The sequence below is a fragment of the Eschrichtius robustus genome, chromosome 18 (assembly GCF_028021215.1).
Source record: "Eschrichtius robustus isolate mEscRob2 chromosome 18, mEscRob2.pri, whole genome shotgun sequence".
Taxonomy (NCBI): Eukaryota; Metazoa; Chordata; class Mammalia; order Artiodactyla; family Eschrichtiidae; genus Eschrichtius; species Eschrichtius robustus.
This window is the reverse complement of record NC_090841.1, coordinates 7,718,247-7,727,848: the sequence shown is the minus strand read 5'-3', so window position 1 is coordinate 7,727,848 and position 9,602 is coordinate 7,718,247.

Below are 9,602 nucleotides of genomic sequence, written 5' to 3'. Positions count from 1 at the left end.
ACACAACCCATGTTCCAGTTTCCCTAAATGTCTCAAAACGATTGGTTCTTAAGAAAAGATCTCCAATTAATGTCGGAAAGATGAAATCAGAGCCATTAATGACTTATCTGCCTCTTTGCATTTAATGGTTTTTTTTTTTTTTGGCTGCACCACTCGGCACGTGGGATCTTCGTTCCCCGACCAGGGATCTAACCCTTGCCCCCTGCAGTGGAAGTGCAGAGTCTTAACCACTGGACTGCCAGGGAAGTCCCTGCATTTAATGTTGAAGTCACATATCCCCCCCTCTATCATGAGTGGGACTGTGTGAAAATATCGACTGAGCTTGCCCTTTTTGTGAAATGTATTGTGCTTAGAAAGTTAGCAGTTGTATTTCTCAATGGCCACTAAAGGTGAGTAAGCAAGACATTCACACATTCGCTAAAAGAAGAGCTTATTTAAAATAGAAACAAAACGACCCATGCCTTTGCACTCTGTTCCTCGTTTCTACCGATAACAGCTAGCGTTCTGCCTTCAGTGTGACCTTTACTGTTAGCTCTGCCACTCTGTAATTATCTAATGTTTCACGTATGCTTTGTATCCTATTGTTATGGACAAAACTCTGTCTCCCCAAATTCATACGTTGAAGTCCTAACTCCCATGTGACTATATTTGGAAATGGGACTTTTCAGGAGGTAAGGTTAAAATAGGTCATAAGGGTGGGGCCCTAATTCGATAGGATAGGTGTCCTTATGAACAGGGGAAGAGGCACCAGAGGGCTCCCCCTCCCTCACAGAAGAAAGGCCATGTGAGGACACAGGGAGAAGTCAGCCGTCTGCAAGCCAGGAAGAGAGGTCTCACCAGACCCCAACCCTGCTCGCACTTTGATCTTGGTCTTCTCGTCTCTAGAACTGTGAGAAAATAAGTTTCTGTTGTTGAGAAAGTACGTTTCTGTTGTTTAGAAAATAAGTTTCTATTGCCCCCAGTCTGTAGTATTTTGTTAGGGCAGCCTGAGCAGAATGATACACTATGCAGACGGCAGTGTGTAGAATAGAATGCGTATTCTCCGCAGAACCCTAAGCGTACCACATTGGAATAGTGTGCCAGGCATAAGAAGATTAAGGACCAGTAAACTGCATGTGTGTGCACGTGCACACACACACACACATCCTCGAATAAAGGGCAAGGAGGAGGAGGGAGGGGAAGAGCCCATCTGATCTGAAATGAGTAGGCCTTTAGGGAGCTTAGGAAGCACGCTGCCTCTGTGGCGTACAGACAGAAAATATACCTCGGAAACCATTCAGGAGCAAATAGACTTGTAAATCGATCCCTTCAGGGGGTTGGATTAGAAGGGGAAGGGTCACTGTCAATTTTGGGGGACGTGCATATTTTGAGGAGCATGAATAAGTGAATGGGGAACACTGAACGATAGATATCAGATCTGGAAGGAATCTCGAGAAATTATCCGGTTCAACAGTTGAAGATGAGGGTGAATGCTGATGATGAAGGGGAACACTGATTTCAAAGTGGGGACGGGGCTTGCCCCCCCCCCTCCCCCCGATGGGTGACGTGCTGGTCCTGCATAGAAAGGGGTGAGGGAAGGTCACGATTTTTTTTTTTTTTAAATCTGAATCATCAATTTCTTTTATTTATTTATTTATTTATTTATTTATGGCTGTGTTGGGTCTTCGTTTCTGTGCGAGGGCTTTCTCCAGTTGCGGCAAGCGGGGGCCACTCTTCATCGCGGTGCGCGGGCCTCTCACTGTCGCGGCCTCTCTTGTCGCGGAGCACAGGCTCCAGACGCGCAGGCTCAGTAATTGTGGCTCACGGGCCTAGTCGCTCCGCGGCGTGTGGGATCTTCCCAGACCAGGGCTCGAACCCGTGTCCCCTGCATTGACAGGCAGACCCTCAACCACCGCACCACCAGGGAAGCCCAAGGGTCACGATTTTAGAGGTGATGAAATTCACGTGAAGATGCTGGCAGGTGTGGGGAGCGCTCATGTGCCCTCAGTCGCTTCCCAAGGTGATTCAATGAGGTGACGAACGTAAGAGGAGGCGACGCGTGGGCTTGGAGGTTGGACTTAAGGGGTGAAGGGTCTCCCTGGATCCTTTGACCAGGATGACCAATTTACTGTCCACGCGGGGAACACGTGTGAACCTGGATTGTTCCTGGCGAGTTGGATGGATGGGCGCCCTTCCGCTGACCCTCTGCTTTCTGGCTGGAGATTTGTTTAAGGTTTCTCTGACTGTTTGCCTTGTGGACAGACACTTGTCCTCTCCCTTTCAAAAGCCATGAAGGAAGTATGTCCTCCTCAGGGCCTCCTGGGGAGCAGTGAACCAGTCAGCCTCTGAAACTGGAGAAGCAGGAGAGGCCCTCGCCCTTGGGCGACACTAGTGAGCTGGGCAGCTGAGGCTGAGTTTGATTCTTTTCTTTGTGATACAGAATCTGAGAGAGAAGTTTTACTGTGTTGGTTCTTAGGATGAAGGGAATACCTTTTCCCGAATGGTGCCAACAAAATAACTTTCTAAAACAGGCAGGAAAATACTTGCCCCAGGGCCCAGGTTTAGAAATTAACAGTGTATTGAGAAATTTTACATTTCTTGAACTCTGTTTTTTAAAAATCTCCTGGTTTTACAATTAACTCCCCTTGCTCACAAATCAAACTTTGGAAAAGTGTGGAGGAAGGGTTTTTGCTATTATCATTCAAGAAGTTTACACGTAATTGTCAAGAAGTTTGAAGGACTGAGCTTTTACCCCACTTGCACGCTAACAAGTTGGTGGCTAGTTTCGTGGATACGGTAAAGACAGGAGACTCCTGGGTCAGGGAAGGCTGTTTATTATTCACAGCCATAGCAGTAGAGACTATCAGCACTTTTGGGTTACTGATCTCTCTACCCTCAATTCCCAGAGGGCATTGCAAAGAGGGCTGGATTTTACCTGCTCCTGCAGTGGGTTGCATTTCAGGAGAGGAATCCTGAGTTTAGGGAACCTGAATCTTTTATAAAAAGCAATAGGCATATAATGCCCTTTGCTTCAGAGATAGACATTATCTCTATCTTACAAGGATGTAAGCAAACCTGCATTTTGCTCCAGAGGGAGACACTGTCTCTCTTTATCAAGGCTGCTCATTACATAAACATCCTTCGAAAGATAGTCCAGAACAAAAGGCAGTCAGTTTCTCTGCTCAGGATGTGCAGGAATTTGAAAGAGCCATGAAGAATTATACCCCTACAGTAATGTCTTTATAAGCTTAAATTCTTAATAAATGGAGTTGGAATGAATAAAATTATCCAGTACCTTATTTTTACTTTTACCCCAAATTGTCTACTCATTTCTCCCTTTTAGAAAAAGTGATGTTGGAGAGTTTTATTAATATCTTGTCGTTATTGATGTCCCCAGAGCAGAGAAACTTCTTAAACACTGTGGGAGTCTTGGTACACCATTGTCTCTGCTTTAATCGTTTTAACTTTGGCATCTCAGCTTCCTTCTGGCTTTTTCATGCCTCCATCCACATGGCTGCCTGCTGGCACCTCTTCCCCCACTCCTTGGACTCAAGGCTGCCTTCTCTCTTCCTACTCCCAACGTTTTTAGCTCTTTCTGGTCCTTCTGGTTTCACTTCATTTGCTTTTGTCTACAAGATATACACAGAGAAGACAAAACAATTACACTTCTGATGCCTTGGCCATTTTCTCACAGTGTAAAGCTGGGAGGAATCTTAAAAGCTATCTAATCGTACCTGCTCATTTTATAGATGTGTAGGGTTCTGTTGTCAAATGAATACAGGAAATACTAAGTTTAAAAAGTTAAACAGGTGCAACCACTTTGGAGAACTGTTTTGGCAGTTTTTATGAAGTTAAGTGTATCTACCCTATGACCCAGTCATTTCTCTCTTAAGTATTTATCCAGGAAAAATGAAAGCGTATGACCACAAAAGAACTTGCACAAGAATGTTCATACCTGCCTTATTCATAATAGTCAAGGCCCGGAAACAATCCAATTTCTGTCAAAAGGGGGGTGGATAAGCAGATCATGAGATATATGTATTTATCCATATACAATGGAATACAGCTCAGCAATTACAAAAAAGAGAATGAGCTGATATACACAATAACTTTGATGAAAGTAAGAAGTCTCACACTGAGCAAAAGAAGCCAGACCTGCCACCCCACACACAGAGAAATAAATCCATGCAACATGATTCGATTTTTGTGAAGTCTAAGAAGTAGCAAAGCCAGACTCTGGTAATGATGAGAAGTCAGACGCTGTTTACTGCTGGACCAGGAGAGGGGATGCACTGGAACGAGGAGACTTCCTGGGGTGATGGAAACGTCCTGTATCTTGTTTTGGGTGGTGGTAGATTCATTCAACTTTTAAAACTCATTGACCTGAACGCTTACGGTGTGCGCCTATGCTAATGATACCGCAATTAAATCTTTCAAAAAGTTCAACATACTTCTTTATGGTGGGACTTTTCAGAGGAGTTAATCCAGCAAATATGTATCATAAATCTATAAGAAGACACAGGAGAGAGTGTTTCTTAACCATATTTGAAGACGGGCCACACTTTGAAGGCCCATCCAGGGAACAGAAAATGCTTTAGAGGACGGTAGGGTTTGCACATTGACTTAGTGCATCTTATCTGCTGACTGTTTTCTGCTGCTCATTTCCTTCCTCCTCGACCCAGAGGGGGCAGCTCATGCCAGTGCCTGGGGCTGGACGGTGAGTCACCTGCTGTGGTCCGATTCTCCTGCCTCCCCCCGGCCAGACTAAGCCCCTCTGTTAGACCCTTGTCTCTCCTAGGCCACCGGATCACCACTGCCCATCACCTCCGGTCAGTGTCAAGAGACAAGGTTGGACGGGGGAGCTCGGCACCTGATACGTTTGCAGGACTTGACCTCTATCAGCCATGCAGTCCATTTATTCCATCGTGTTTGTATCCGTCACCAGCTTGCAGCCCACACTGATGTGAGCACCTCTGTCTGTCCCTGTGTCCATCTCTGGAGACACAAGACTGAGGAAAGCACCATTCCTGCCTTAGGAGGAGAGAGTCACATAAACACAACTTTTAAACAATGTGGTATCTGCAAGGTGCTCAAGACTTTGCTTTTATCTTACTTCTTCCCCTGCAGACGTGCAGATTTCCTCTTCCTCAGATGGGTCTGTCAAAGGCAAAAATTGTGATACCAACCACCGAACACAAAAGGAGGATCATTACTTTGGCTGAAAGGGTATGTGTCATAAGAGAAATACTCCACCCGTTGGCCAAACACCAGAGTGGTACAGTGGGGGAGGGGCTCCGGGGCCCTCGGGGTTTTGCTGCACTTCTGCGGGTGCAGCTGCTAAGAAGCAGCCCCGGAAGCCGGTGCTCCAACGATGAGGGGTCATATAGATCCGTCAGCCCTGATGCTGATGAGTCCAGTGGGTTTTTTCTTGTTTGGGGGCAGGGATGGGGGGAGGTCAGCTTTACAGTTTTTGTGGAACTCTAACGCTGTCAAAATGACCCCTGACTTCTTATTCACTGCCCAGTTCAAGCATGTGATACACTCTTCCCTTGAACTGGTAGCCAGGCGGGTGGGGAGGGTAAATCCAGCTATCAGCTGCACTCAAGGGCAGCAGAAACAGCCTGGCATTGACCATGGCCATGGCCTTACTGATTGCCCTTGCAAGCAGGCGCCCAAGGGAGGTGGTGAAGCCTCAAGTGTTATTCAAAGACCAGGCGGTTCTTAACGAGCAACATCTCTGTTCGTTGACGTTTTAAAAGAAATTAATACGGAACAGTATTGACTTCGTATGTGTGTGTCTGCAGAGTTCCGTGCGGTTTTCTGCATGTAGAGATCTTTATAACCACCATCACAGTCAGGATACAGGCAGCCTGGTCCTTCCAGGATTCTCTCCTGCTGCCCCATTTACTCACACCCTCATCCCACCCCTGACTCCTAGCAACCACTGATCGGTTCTCCATCACCATAGCTTTATCTCTTTGAGAGCATCATATACATGAAATCACTATAGTACATAACCTTTGGAGTCTGGCTTCTTTCACACCGGGTGATTTTGTCTGAAGATCTTTCTTAAGCCCTTTAACAATTCTTCCAGAGCAAGTCTGCTTCTGATGAATTCTCTTATTTTTCATTCACCTGAGAAGGTTTTCATTTCACCTTCATTCCTGAAGGATATTTTCTTAGAATATAGGATTCCAGGATGACAGTTTTTTTTTTTTTTTTTTCTTTCTGCACATAAACACTGTTGTTCAACTACTTTCCCTCCTCCAGTTGTTTCAGATGAGAATTCCAGTTGTTCAACTGTTGTTCCAACATAATATGTTGTTTTTGTCTGAGTGCTATCATGATGTTTGTTTTCAGTTTTCAGCAGTTTAATTATGATGTGTCTGGGCATGGATTTCTTGGGTTTATCCTGTTTGGGGTCTGCTGAGATTCTGGAATCTATTGGTTTATGCCTTTTGATAAATTTGGGAAGTTTTCAGTCTGTCTTTTTCATCTATTTTTCTACATCATACTCTTTTTCCTATCCTCTGGGACTCTAATGCCACAAATACTAGACTTCTTGGAATTGTTCCATAGGACTCTGAAGCTCTGTTCATTTTTGTTTTCAATCTTCATGCTCTCTCTCTCTTTTCAGTTTTTTATTTTATTTTTTCCTGTCTTTTAAAAAAATTTTTTATTGAAATATAGTTGATTCACAGTGTTACGTTAGTTTCAGGTAAAGTGTACAGTAAACTGATTTAGTTATACATTATATATATATATATATATATATATATACATATATTCATTCTCTCTTGTTAAGATTGGATAATTTCTATTGCTCAATCTTCAAGTTGATCAACTTTTCCCTCTGTTATCTCCATTCTGTTTTTCAACCCATTCAGTGAATGTTACATTTTTGTTAATGTATTTTCAGTTCTAAAATATCTATTTGGTTCGTCTCCTATTTTTTTTTGCTGAGGCTTTCTAGAGTATTTGTTTTTACTTCTTGGAGCATTTTTATAATTGTTGCTTTAAAGTCTTTGTCAGATAACTTTCGCATCTGTATCACCTTGGCACTGATATCCATTGGTTGCATTTTCCCATGTGAGTTGAGATTTTCCTGGTTCATATGCCAAATATTTTTGGATCATATCACAGACCTTTTGAGTATTATGAGATACTGGGTCTTGTTGAAATCGGGTAGAGAATGTTGTTGTTGTTTTTTAAGCAGACGATTGACACAGTTGGGCTCAGTCTGCAAGCTCTGACCAGATTTCTGTGGGTTGTGGTTCTAATGTCAGTTCCACTTTCAAAGTCTTTGCAGCGCTATTCACATTTCTCCTGAATGCCCACCATCTCATGGTTAGGCTGGGACCTAGATGGTGACGTATCTGTTGGTTTAGTTCTGAGTCTTTGTTATGCCGTTTGTGATCAAATCCAAGCACACATGGCGTGGCGGTGAGCCCAGGATTTAGCAGATAACGTCACGGTTTGTTTTCCCAAACTCCTTTCTCTCTATAATCTCCCTGGTATTTTCCAGTTTCCTGGGGTTTCCCTTTTTGGTTGTCCATCCAGAAAGCTGGGCTTTTATTTTCCCTGCTCTTCTGTGCAGTTCCTGTGACTCTGCCCATGGCCAGGGCCAAATGGTGGGGGCACTGAGAGAGGGAAACCCATACTCTTGGGACCACCCCTCCTTTAATTGGAGGGGAAGTGTCCCCTTCCCCAGCATTCTCCATGCTGCGTGCCTTCCATGCTTGTTAGAGGAGGTGATGGAGAGGATGTGACCTCCAGTTGACCCACGAGCTGGACCGGGGCAGGCGGAAGCTCCTCACCCCCTCCCCTCCCCTGAATGTACATTCTGCCCACCATTCCCGCAGCGGGAGCTGTTCCAAGGACACAGCCTTGGGAGTCAGGTGTTGTTGAGACCCTCTGGACGGTATACGTGACTGGACCCAGGTAAGGCTTCTTATAACCTTCTAAGTAAGATTCTGGCGGGCGGCTGCAGTGATCTGTTTGTCCTGCGGCCGCTCAAGATGATCATCTTACGTTAAGTCCCCTTGCTTATTAAGCCTGCCACCGACCCATCTGGAGGAGGCTGCTTCTTTCCTCTGTCTCTCCCTGCCCTCCCTGTACAGGGGCCGGCTTCAGATTTCACGCAGGACTCTCCCGAGGCTGTGAACTTACACTGCTGTCTACACGGCCAGGAGACTCCTTTCTCACACCTGGAGGCTGAACTAGAAGATTTCTGCTGGAGTGTTCTCGGTCCACGCTGATGCCCGCTTCTGGGCTTCAGGCTGCCTTGCGTCCCTTCCAGGGAATTCCAGGGGGGAAGTGGTGGATCCGCAGCCAGCTGGCGGTACTGTGAATTCATGTTTTCTCTCGCCATCAACCTGCTTGGTCCTCAGAGAGCTGCCCCCTGCGTTCTGTCCCGGAATTCAGTGGGTGAGCCAGGGTGGAGGGAGGGAGCTTACTCCATCTTACCCAGATCTAGAAGCTGTTCGGTGACGTTTGCTGAGCCATTCCTCCAGATCTCTTTGGTCCGAGAACGGGGGACTCTTTCCAAAGGGCGAATGGACGTGTCATCATAGGAGTGCATGAGGGCAGTTGTCAGTCAGCTACGTGAGTCTGTGCTACTGAAGTGCTGAGAAAAGACATTGCAGCCTCTCGTGGGCAACATGGACTCTCTAGAGAGCGGCCCAATCCTTGTCCCAGGCTGGAGGAGCAACCACTCTCCTCTTATGCCCACACACCGCTGGCGGGCGCAGAGCCTGCCCTGCCTGCTTAGCGTGACGGTACCGCAGGCAGCTCTCTTCCTAATGGCCCATGGGGCGCGTATCCTATTCCGGATGCACAGCCGTCAGCCCTGCATCTCTTCCCAGGTCCCTTATGAAACTTTCTTTTCTTCTCTTTGCTTTCTTCCATTTCTTCTGCCGGCCCCTTTTATGGAATAATGTGACTGTAGGAAGGAATGAGCAGATCCAACCAACGCAAGGGGGCGGGTGGAGCGTTCACGCGGAGAAATGAGGTTCTTAGGTGTAGTAAACATTGTGATCTCGGCTGGGGCAGTCTTTCGTGGGGAAGGAAGCTGCAGTGCAGAAAACTCTTGATTGATAAAGATACAGTTGTTCTTGCCAATGTCACCCAAGGGATAAACAGTTTGCCCGCCATAAAATCTCATTAGTCCTGCCAGGCGAATGAAGACATGTAAAGATTTGTGGCCCCAGTCTAACTAAAGCCATTATCTCAAGAATGTCTCAGCGATGCGTTATGGGTCTATTTGAAGATTTCAATTTACCTGTAGTAGGGTTTGCTTTCTTTTCTTCTACTGGAGGGAAACATTCAGCCTGTTTTATTGTTTTGGATTCATTTTCCAGAGAACTGAAACTATCATAGCCCTCCCTCCAAGAAAAGTTAAAAGCACCGACCACTTGCCTGTTGCCCCCCAGCAGACGCAATCATAGAGGAGATTTCTGTTTGTGCAGTGACAGGTGGGGTGTGTTCGGTGGGTGCACAAGTTGGAGAACATGATTGACGCAGTCGTGAATCCATTTGTGCTTGAAAAACAGGCTGAGAATCTAAGAAAAACTCAGAGTCTCCCTGAAAAAGAGACATCGTGAGCGTTGCGCTATTTTCCTTCT